The 12,812-nt window shown below is 35.2% G+C and overlaps 1 pseudogene; it reads right to left on the bottom strand.

Annotated features, from left to right (window-relative positions):
- The window catches only part of LOC122144688, a 33,131-nt pseudogene that overhangs the window by 10,545 nt on the left and 9,774 nt on the right, over positions 1-12,812 (bottom strand).

The raw sequence follows: 12,812 nt of genomic DNA, 5'->3' as shown, positions 1-12,812 counted from the left end.
TAAAAATTTTAATATGTTCACTTTCATCTTTACATCCATCAGTTTGTCAGATATGAAAAATTGACACTGCACTACCTGTGCTGCTTGAATAAATAATACGATCGGAAAGACGATTCAACACAGAGGGACAAGCATATGAGCTCATGCGCCAGAAGCCCCCGAGCACAGTCCAGCATGTTAGCACAAGCGCTTATCCTAGCATGCCAATATACACACCAGCTTTTGAAGTCACAAAGAATGTGAATGTAAAGATAAGAAACAAGCAAGAAGAGAGCTAGGAGGACATAGAGCTCCACCACCACTGAGCAAAAGTGTGGTAAAATTACCTTCATGGACAGCTTTGATAAGCTATAACGGCTACAGGGCTGGAGAACACAAAACACATTTCACAAACCAATTAATCAAATACAAGTACATGTTCATACAGTTTCTTCACAAGGGCTATCATAACCAGATTAACTATACAGATAATATTGTTTGGACTTTGTATGCATTGTTTTGCAGGACATTCAGCATTAGTTGGTCATCTCATGTCACCAGAGGGGAATGCAATCTTTTCAACTGTCTTAATTTTGTGCAATATCATTACAGATATACGATTTTTTTAGTGTAGAATTGAAAATAAAAATAAAATCAGGCCTAATTATTATTACACCTGTTGTTATCCCTCGGAGCAGTGTGGAGCCCTTTTTATGATGGATGGATGCACTTTATTGGGCTTCAAAATCTCAAACCACATTCACTCCATTAAAAACTTGGCAAAACCAGGCCATTTTTAAAAACAACTCCGATTGTATTCGTCTGAATGAAGAAAGTCAGTGAATCAAGGGGTTCATTTTAATTTTTTGGGTGAACTATCCCTTTAATAAAATGATTTAGTTGATTTCTAATGTGAAACGTTAGCCTATTATTGGGCTCCGAGTTAAAACCAAATTGTCGACACAACTACAATGTTGTGTTCGATTTTGCAGCTAGCCTTCATTTTCAATTTCAAAGACTGCTAATCAAAATGAAAGCCACTGGCAAAATAATTAAGGCAAAGGAAATACTGAAAGAATATCTAATATTACAAAACAACAATTACATTCCAAACGCACTGCTGCACATGCAGTGCACATTAGTTATTAGTCCAAAATCTATCACAATCAGGCAAAAATTACACGATCAGGTGTGTGACCAGTTTCTTCTACCAGGTCAAGGCTTTCTGGACCTTTCCATGAAATCAGACCTGTCATTCTCAGGGTCATGTGGGTTTAAAGTAAGTTGCAAACCATCTATCACAACAGTTGAAATGGCTTTAAGGAAAAGCTTATTGTAGGTACTATCCTGGGAAATCAAGAGTTCAGCTCAGTTCATGTTCAGCTCAGGACAGCGTTCTCAAAGGATTGAGCTCTCATCTGAATTAATCCTGCTTCAAGTGAATTCACTCATTCTCAGAGGACTGCAGCGATGAGACGCAAACCGTTTTCTCTTATTTGACCAGAGGGAGAAAGTAACTCTCTTGCATTTTAATCATAACTTTACAAAGTGCTATCCATCCTGGGGCTAAAATGCTTTCAGATGTTCCATGCAAGAGACTCAAATAGATATGCCTTGAAAAGGCGTAACAATTTAAGCGTACCACCGTCTAGTACACCCACATCCACTGCAAGACAGAGGGGGGCTGGCAATGAAAACGTAATGAGGAGGATATATGATTAAAAGAGAATTATTGCAGATTCAAGGACTCTTTCAAGACTGTGGCCAGCTTTGTTTCTATGAATACTGTGATGAATGCTACCCACAAAGCCTTCATATAAACTGCTTTGTAGTTAGTATTTCCAGTGCCCACACAGTGTTTTCATTTTCACTGGAGACTGATAGAATAAATCACCCAAAAATTTAAATTCAGTCATCATTTATGCACCACCATGTCATTCTGACCCTCTTTCTTCCAAGGAACACAATGTGAAATGCTAAAGAATGTTCTGGCTGCTCTTTTGCATGATGAAAGTGAAAGGGGATCTGAAAAGTCAAAAATTGTCAATACGACTTGTTCAGGTACATTTCAAGCTTTAATGAATCCACAACACAGTCATAATGGAGGTCACATTTATGTTCTGATGTCACTGAGGTCAAACCTGAGATATAATAGCAACACGTTTGAATGTATGTGGACAAAGCACATCAGAGAACACGATTTAGAAGTATGAAATGTATTTATATATTTTTGATGTTTGTTGATTTATTATATAATTCTCTCATGGGCTGCGTTTATTTGTTCAAAAATGCAGTAACACTGTTACAAAAAATATTGTACAAATACACAAGTAATATTGTTATAATATTATAACAATTTAAAATAACTGTTTTCTATTTTAATATATTTTATTCCTGTGATGGCAAAGCTGACTTTTCAGCTCATTACTCCAGGCTTCAGGGTCACTTGATCCTTCAGAAATGCTCATTTGATGCTCAGTTATTATCACTTATTATAAGTGTTTAATTATCAATAATGGTTCTTGAAAACAAACTTATGAATGTTGAAAAAATAATAATTCAGGATTCATCGATCTCTTTACTTTCACTTTTGATCAATATATTCTTGCTGAATGAAAATATTAATTAATTATTATCTTTTTTACTTTTTTTAATCTTACCTTAAACTTTTGAATGGTACTGTATCACAGTTTCCACAAAAAAATATTATGCAAAATTTCAATATCGAAAACTCGAAAATAATAACTAATGTTTCTTGAGCAGCATATTGGAATGATTTTTAAATATTATTTCACACTGAAGACTGGAGTAATGATCTTCATTCCTTGCGCCACAGGAATAAATTACATTTTTAAATATTTTAAAGTAGAAAAAAGTAATAATATTTCACCATATTACTGTTTTCCTGTATTTTTTATCATTAAATAAATGCAGCCTTGGTAAGCTTTGGTCAACATTAAAAAAATTAATTATTAATTCATTTATTCATATTCATATATATATATATATATATATATATATATATATATATATATATATACTTACATATATATATATATATATATATATATATATATATATATATAAATATGAATGAATACACACACGCACAACACACACACGCACACACACACACACACAGTTAATTGATTCTGATTAACTGATTCTCAAAACAATTATTACTGTAGTTGCAGCACTAGCCTTATTTGTCAGAGTACAGTTAATCTTTAGATTTTTTGGGTAAACTATCCTTTTACCTGCAAGTACAGTGAGCTTTAAAATAGGAACCTCTGTTAAGCTATGAAATGTAATTGCTCCCAGTTTCCTAAATATTAACCTTTTTTTCTACCTACACATCTACACAAGCTGGAGGTGAAAGAAGTCCTATTCAAGTGCAGAGGAGAGTGGGGTGTAACGCTGTTCTGCAGGATGGGTTCACAGTAAGCGGTTTGCTGTAGATGTCTGTACTCTGGTGGGTGAATACATTTGTGACATTTGATGATAGGCAGATTGATTGTGGTGCCTTCAGGATAAATACTGTAGGTGAACTTTAAATACACTTTTGGTTGGTAAAATCCACTCATTCTCCACAAGGGAGGTTAAATTGAGGCCACAGACGCTCAGAGATGCCTGCACAATCCTGGCGTGACGGTAAACTGCTCCTTCTTCCTGCTGGAGGGGATGCTGTGAGCCACTTTAACACAGTTTGACCCACCATGAATTAAAGATTGGCTGCCTCTTTCATAACCCCAAACTACCACCACTAATGCCACCAATGGCAAATCTAGGTCTAGATTACTCATATTTTCAAGTGCTTTAGGAAGAAAGCATGTTTTTAAGTCAGTCCTTACTTGTGACAACAGTTTGTTGTTACTGTCCTCTAGAATCCGGACCTTGGTTTCTAGTTGGCGAATGTAGTTTGAGGATGGATCTGAAAGACAAAGAAAGGAAAAGATCAATTAGAATTCTAAAGTGAAAAAAAAAGAAAGAAAGAAAAAGAACTAGTGATTGATACTGTTGTCAAAGAATGAATTAGTATTTGTTGTTTAATTCCGTATACTAATTTTTTACTCTACTGAACTAAATAAACAGCCCTGAATGAGATTTAAACTGCTGGAAATTTCAGTTTAATTAAAGACTTGAGAATACAGCCTGTGGTCTATTTTGGGGTTTGTTTTGATTTATTTGATTCAGTTTACTTGATTTCTTATGCATATGTGATTTTAATTTAATCCCACGGTTCTTTAATCTTAAAATGATCTTCCCTTCTGATAACACAGTTGAGATCATTTCATTTTCTCTGTATACTTTGTCAAAGAATTCAAATGACCAAAAGAATCATTTGTGGTTTGATGTGGTCTGTAGAAAGCCAGTAACTTTGGACGCAAGCAATCAATGAGTAATGCTGCTCATTTAATTCTGGGCTGGCATCAAGGTTCAGGCCAAGAATGCATGGAAAACTCATGTCACCATAGACTTCATAACATGCAAGACTGAAACAAAAATGGAACAAAATTGAATTATAAGATTGCACATTACACTATCTAGTTTAAGTGAAAGATAACTATTATACTGCAGTATATAAATATAGAACAGTATATACTGTTATATATAACTGAAAAACAGAGGGTTTTTACCGGAAACATTTTTGAGTAATGAAGCAAACAGATCGTTAAATCATAGTTTTGAAAAGATTAAAAAATGTTTGAAAAAGACCATTTGAACTGGTTTCATGGAAACAACTAGGAGCATCGTAACAGGCACTCAGATCAGACTTTACACTGTCATAAAATATTTCCTATTTGTAAAATATATAATATTGCAATTTTACATCTGGTCTCACTGATCAACTGAGACACCTGGCTTTCCGACCTTCTTGAGTTTCCTACCACGTACAATGTTGACCATGAAATAAAGCACACACTTTGATTTATCCTTTTGAAACTTTTTTTTGATTCATTTAGCCATCCAAAGATTAAAAATGTGCTGAGTTAGCTGGGAAACTGTTACAGCCAAAAGTTCCTTATACACGGGAAGCAAAGAAAAGTTTATGTGCACTGAATTTACTTTTTGCTGATTTTAATCATTTATCCAAGCACTTATGTTCAATGTTTAGCAAACAAAAATGAAAGCCTTGCAATAATGTTTGTTCATATATTCCTCTGAAATAAAGACAAGGCTGTGGTTTACAGGGTGTAGAATATGGGCGGCATTAGTTATTAGCCTAATAGATAAACCCACTGCCATGTCTGAGTAAAACCCTCATCAGTGAACAGTGAGGCAGTGCTGGCGGCTACAAATCCCTAGTGACACTCTAATCTAACTTCATCTGGCTGACTGAACGATGGGCACAGGCCAAGACGATTAAGAATCAACTCTGAAACACAAAACCCCGGACCAGCGTCCAAGTGAAGAGATCCACCCACTACCAAAAATCATTCCAACCAGAACCAGCTACTAGAAATAGGACTCCACTACCCCAAACTATTCAGTTTCCATCATTCCAGGGAGCTTTTGATTGTTCAAAACTGAAAAAGAAAAGAAATTTCATAAATTTCTGACATTAAAAAATGAATTTTAAACAGTTTTTTTTTTTTAATTCAATGTAAGTTTTTTAACATTGAACTTTTTATTTTATCAGTATTGTTTTTTTTATTTTATCAGTTTTAGACTTTAATGTATATAACAGTTCATATGCCAGTTATATCCACCTTTTTTTTTAACGTACAGCAAGACTTAATATTTTGGTGTCATTCGCTTCCAGTTATTACCTGTTCTTATTGTAAACTGCAATTTCTTATCATATTATTTAAATTTATTATCATAATTAAAAACACACTAGTTTGTAGAACAAATAGCTTGAGTTTAGTCCACTTTGTATTCTTCTAGTTACTTTTGCACATTCATGGAAAAAATAGCTTACTTGCGCATTGCAAATGAAGTTGGACATGTTGCAAATTCAAAGTGATGTTAGTATTTTACTTTATATGCATTGTGTCGGATTTAGTAATTTTAACTTAAACTTTTGGGCATTATTTAAACCATTCAGCTCCTTGTAAAACCTCCAAAATATTTGTTTCATAGGTGTGTTTGTATGGTCTGTTGTGTATATCCGTAGTCTTTATTGTTATGCAATTTATATAGTAAAAAAAATATATGTAATTCCTTTCTAGCACACAATGTAGGCCTATAGCATTTTGTAGTTTGAGACTCAGTTCTGAATGTATTAAGAGACAGGACTGCACAATGATCAAATACATCTGATGTGCTGATCAGCTATTTGTGCACATTAGCTCAGTGAACTGACATGGGTTTTTTTTATGTGTGGCGGCAAAACGTGGATGAGCATGTGGGGGTGGGGCAGCGGGTCTGTCCCTCTCGCTTTGTCGCTTCCAATAGCATCAGCAATTCTATGACCCACTTCTATAGCCACCACTGCGGCACAAGGCTCTCACGGGAATCTTCAGGACAGGCCACATGAGCAGCGACTGTTAAGCTGTCTTCATGACATCACAAGCAGTCCCTTCCAACAGCAGTCACACCCAAAGCCTACAAATGCAGCAGGGTTTGTTCAGAGAGAATTGAGATGAGTTCCTACTTCTTGGAAACAGGCTGATGAGCCTACAGAAATGGTCATTCAGTTTCCTTTGAATGTCTGTTGCAATACTTTGGGCGCTGCCTCCTGTGTGCAAGCATGCGTTTTAAATACAAAATTAAAAACTCTGTGTGTGTGTGAGTGTGTGTGAATAATGCTGTGAGTCTTGAAGGAGAGAAACAGAAAGGAAAAACTAGTGGGAAAAACTCAAAGTGAAAGCTTTAAATGGGTGTGTGCATTTAAAATTGAAAAAATTTAAGTTGCTGGATTAATTGCAGCAAGACGTGGCAGTCCAAAGCAGAAACAACAGTTACTATAATAATTCATTCCATACAATCTGAACTCATTCTGTTAGAAAACTACAGCAAGGCAGACAATGAAATTTAAATTAAAGAGAGGGGGAAATCTGCAGACCGGATGAAGAGGGAAAAAAACCCCCACTAAATTCACTCAGTTTAGAATTCAAACTTGGCTAAAAAGAAAGTCAGACAAAAATTTTTTTTTAAGCCTGCATGACCTTTCTTGTCTCACTGGAGGATAGAGGAAGTAAGAACAGATGAGAGGAGAAAACAAAGAATGTTAGCGAAAGACAGAAATAGATTGAGAGAAGACATGTTTGTACAGTGAGTTCATGTTCAGGCTATAGATTGTTCGCTATCACTACTTCTCTATTAGGGACTTGGACAAACTAGTTTTTTAAAACTGGAAAATGTACATTATATACAAATTGTGCTACTTGTTGAGAAGACTTGTGCTATCACTGTTCTAACAATTTTCAGCTGACAATTCATAAAACGGTTGAAAAATCCAGGTCCAGACACACCAAACCAACATCAATGAACTCGCGGCAATGAATGCCGACTGTGGTGTCACCTCACACAGTCTGGGCCAAAAAAAAATTAAAAAAATAAAATAAAATTCACTTGAAAACACCACAAAGACTACTACAACCTGTGCTACAACCTACAGCCATCTACAAACTGTGTCTACCCAGCTAACAGAATTTTGTTATAAGAACATTCTCCAAATATTCAGTGTTGGTTCTGGGAACATAAAAAATGTCCAGTTTTCTTTACGTTAGAGGAACGCTTTTAAAAGGTATGATGTTCCTCAAATGTTCTTTCAACTTAATTTTGATTTAAAACATTCTAGGAACATTGATTTATAACATTCCAAGAACATAAAAATATCCAGTTTCCTTAGTTTTTGTTAGAAGAATGTTATTTAATTTACTTAATATTATTTAAGTATGTCACTCTACTAACATTAATGAAACTGGATATTTTTGTGTTCTTGGAATGTTATAAATCAATGTTCCTAGAATGTTGAATTTTAAATCAAAACTAAGTTGACAGAACCTTTGAGGAACATCATACCTTTTAAAAGCGTTCCTCTAACATCAAGAAAACTGGAAATTTTTTTATGTTCCTAGAACCAACACTGAATATTTGGAGAACGTTCTTGTAACAAAATACTGTTAGCTGGGTACAGTCTTACACCGAAGGTGAAGACAGCAATCACCAGTTTAACGTATCAGATTTAAAAACACTTTAAATTTTACAAGAATACTATTCCAAATTATCACCAGCTCATAGACAATTTTGATTTTTTTAGAACCTGCACCTATCTGTTTACTTTCTGCTTGACTAAACAAAAAATACTGAATTGTTTTAAAATGTTTTTTTCGAACACTCCCTCGCCTGCTATTCATCAGGCCTCACCAGGTAAACACATCCCACTTCTCAATAATCTCAAACCTTTGGTTGCCATGTTGTGCTAGGAATTCAAACAAACAAAGCATCATATTAGAACCAAAAGCAGCATGAGATTTGAGCCAGATCTATGTAACTTCATTGGAAACAACAGTGATAATTCAAATCAATTAGTTGTTTTAACCAGGTTCATTGATATTATTTAACATATCAAACAATAAAGAAAATGAATCAGACTTCACAAACCCTACAACTAATCTTAGGAGAAAATTGCAGTCAATGAGCACTGGTAGAAAGAGTGGTAATGATGAGAATTGGTCACATACATGCAGAAAACAGCTGGACTGAATGACTAAAACAAGACTGGATCCCAACGACTCATTGTATGGACAAAAACAGATACCTTCTTTTGTGTTCCACAGAAGAACGTAAGCCATTACATTACACCTTCAATCAATACCTAAGTAAGCCTTTACATTACACCTTCAATCAATACCAAAGACAACTACAAGTCATTTATATGCTGACTCTAAAGAAAGTGTAAATAATGTGGTTTTGTGGCAGTTTCAAGTCACATTTATTACTTCATACAATACAAACCACTTCAAAGCAACTTTGCAGCAATAAACAGGAAAATAACAGTGTTGCAAATTCAGTTACTTCAATTTTAGCTGTAAAGCAGATCAAATGTCATTATTCAGCTTGATTTAGTTCAACGTTAATTCAATTTATATCAATAACAGTGTTCATTTTGCAAATTTGTAGCAAATCAATTATTAAACAACTTTAAAGGCTGCTCATAAGACAACTGTGTCATTATTCAGCTCAATTCAGTTCAAGTCTTTTTTTTTATCCAGTAGTGTCACTGCAGTCAAATCGATAACATTTCTGAATTTCTGAGTCTTATAAAACACTGCTCTTTGTCCAGATTAGTGGAAGAGTCTTTTTTTTGTATTTCCGTCTACTGCCACTAATTGATGCATTAATATTACACTTGACACTTCACCTCTAAGATGTGTGACACCTAGTCTTCAAACTGTTACAATAATCTGTTTTATAAGCTTGAGCTCCCAGACATTTTAAATTAAACAGTGCTTTCAGAAAATATAACCCCTTGTTCTCATTCCCTTGTGTTGAAGTCAAAGAAAATGTACATTTTAAATGTAACATGACATGTTTATTTTTATAATCCGTCAGATGGCATAAAAATATAGCTGACTGCCTAAGAAATATCATTTTCTTGTGTGGGGTCACTTGCACAACGGATCAGCTGTCTTGATCAAGCTGGAGGAAGACCAAAACTTAATATGTTGCGTTTAATTCGACATTTAGTTGGAGAATTCACATAAATGTCAGAATGTGATTAATAACCTCAAAATTGCTAAATATTGGTCTAGTTAAATTTATTTCGGGCTACCAAAATCTGTAGAGTGCCTGCCCGAGGGGCTACCAGGTATTTTGAAATTTTGCGAGCCCTTTTGATGAATCGGCCTGGATGCCATATTGGTGTATCACTAGTTGACCAACCATACATTGTCATTCACTGAACAAAGTAATTATAAAAAACTGTACGTAAAAAAAAAAAAAAAATGAAAAAGAAAAAAAACAAAACAAAACAAAAAAACACCTGCCAATCCATTATGTTCACGTGTAGATGTGCCTCCCACTTTTAATTCTCTTAAGAGCAGACAGACACACACAGGGCAGGCTGGAGTATTTAAGCTGTTTGTTTGCTGGTGGGTGGCATGCAGAGCGCCTGCGGTACAATTCTAGCCAATTCCACAGAGTTTTAAGTAATGCTGACACCACAAGCCTCAAAATTTCAGTGCATCCTCTAAGCCGGGTAAAGGGTGTGATCTCACCACTGGCAAGGGAACCCTTATGTAACCCAATGAGTTTTTATCTAGGAAGACATGAACTTCAATTATCTGTGTTGTTTCTGGGCAAGTACAAATTTCTACTCCTCTGCCACGGACCACTAACATTACAGAGATCGCTGGAGAGAAATCTCAATATTTTACAATGTGGACATAATGCAGCAAGTCAAAAGACTCACAGATTTCATATGAGACATGAACCATGACCTTAGAGTTTGAAATGACAGCGAGATTGCTCATGGGATATTTTACTGGAAGTTGTGCACTTTTATTTGCAGATGCCTATAGTCTCAGGGAAAAAAGAGAAACATGAGACAAAAAAAACAAAACAAAAACAAAGACTGAACTGACTTCTCAACAGCTCAGAGCAATTTGACTTGAAGGTGTCAGAACAACATGTGTGAACATGTACCAATATTTCTTGTTTAAATTCTTGTTCTTAGTCAAAACATTTCAGAGCATTTTGGTGTCTACTGTGGTTTTATATAACAGTCATAAGTGCCTATTTATAATGTATGGTTGCTTGCAGTGGACTGAAGATGTTTCACAAGAAACTTAACAAGGCAACTTGGGAATATTCAAGTTCTACCGCTGTTCTCATTTCACTTGGCTGTGTAGTATATGAAAAAAAAAATAATAAAAAAATAGCGAAAGAAAAAACTTTCACAAGTGGAAAAAGTACAAAACTAAATAATTTGCATTTTGTAGAGGAACTGCTACTGAGAGTACAACTTGACACGCTTTCTGAATGAGCTCAACTGAGACAATCTGAAAGCTATTTTAGAAGACTAGCAGCTCATTATACATTTATAAAAGGCTGGAATTTGTACAATGCAGTGGTCCTAAAAATATGTGGATGCTTGTGGACACTTAACTCACGTTTAGATAACTAAACATTACAACAAGTGTCAAACTAATTCAATTAATTGCTGTTGTTGTTGTTTTTTTAAATGTATAACCATCAAAGAATTCAGAGAGAGAGAGAGAGAGAGAGAAAACATCTACATCTTCCATGCTATAATAATAATAATAAAGGTTTCTTGAATAAATCTGCATTTTTGAATGATTTCATACTGATCAACACTGAAGACTGGAGTAATGGCTGCTGAAAATGGAACTTTGCATTACTAATTAAACTAAATATCAAACAAACAAATCACACATACATTTAAATAAATAAAAAAATATATTTTCTAAGCTAATATTTTACACAATGCGACAATATTTTCAAAGAGCTATCAGTCATAAAATTTTAACTTTAAACAATGATGGATTCAAGTCTATATTACAAAACAACAAGTCTATAGCCTTAGTTTGGGTATATTTAATGGTGCCTATGTTTTATACTTCCATGGTCAGGTCTCCTTTGTTATTATCTTCCCACATATTATGCAACTGACCCTGGAAAAATATTACTTCAACATGCTAATGAACCACAGCCATGCCTGCATCGCTCTCCAAGCCATGTCTTTCCATAAGGGCTGAAGGTCTATCGGAACATAAAAGTGCATGTCCATGCAGTATAGCTTCTGCTTCTGTGGTCTCCTTGTGGGATAGTAGGAGTGTGAATTTTAAAACATGCCTCTTTCCAACACCAGATCCAGGTGACATTTCAAGATCTGTCTATGAGGTCCCGCAGAAACCTGAGGCCATTTTCAAATGCATTCTCGCCCGTCTTAGTGCCTACCACCAAACCAGTGTCCTGTATAATCTCTGACCACTGAATGTTCACTGGTCCCACTGGGCACTAATGGAGCCACAATATGAAGACCTCAGGCAAGCTCTGACTTTATCTGATAGAAACCGCTTCAGTGCAGGTTTTGCAGAGCCCAGACTGACACATCTGTCAGAGCTCCACCAGTGATATCTTTCACCAGATTCATGAGTTTCCCAATTAGTGTAGTTTACATAACAACCTCATTTGTGTTTTTCATAAAATCAGGGACAGTGTCCCTAGTGTAAGGACAGTTTCTGTGATAAGACATCTGACGTTTGCTGCAGTGTTGTTGCATATCAATTTTCAGGCTTTGTTTCTAGCGAGAAATGTTCTTTGGTTTGCAAGACAACTGTTGTTCTATTCATTCATTGGTGAATGAGGGACTGATGGCATTTTTGAAACAAGCCTTGACCTCCTTTGAAGTTAAAAAAAAAATAGCAAAGTGACAATACCACAGGAGAGGATAGCACACACTATCCTCCAAAAACACAAAAAATGGTATCCTAGCAACAGGAGACTGATGCTGGAGGGTTTCGCTTTATTCCAGAAATGAAACTAGAGCTTAATCTGCTCAGATCTTTCTCAGTCTGTAAGCTCAAAAGTGATTTTTAAAAGTACAGAACTATTTCATGTTGTGTATCAGTTATGTAAATTAAGTAATGGTTTTCACAAAAAATAAAACGAAAAAAAATAAAGTGCCCCATTACACCATTTCAAATATTAACTTTCATGCAGCGTGTAATGTAGCGGTATGTGAATGTAAACGATCTGCAAAGTTGTAGAGTTGAAAGTGCAAGGCAAAAATAAAGTTATCGTCTCCCAAAAGAATGAACTATGAAGAGCCTAAACAAGTCATCAGTAATTTGAACAGCTACACGTCACAGGGTAACACATTTGCATAATTCCCACCTGCTGTATGTTCTACGTTGTCC

This window comes from Cyprinus carpio, unplaced genomic scaffold (genome assembly GCF_018340385.1).
Source record: "Cyprinus carpio isolate SPL01 unplaced genomic scaffold, ASM1834038v1 S000006751, whole genome shotgun sequence".
NCBI lineage: Eukaryota > Metazoa > Chordata > Actinopteri > Cypriniformes > Cyprinidae > Cyprinus > Cyprinus carpio.
This window is presented reverse-complemented; position numbering and strand designations above follow the sequence as displayed.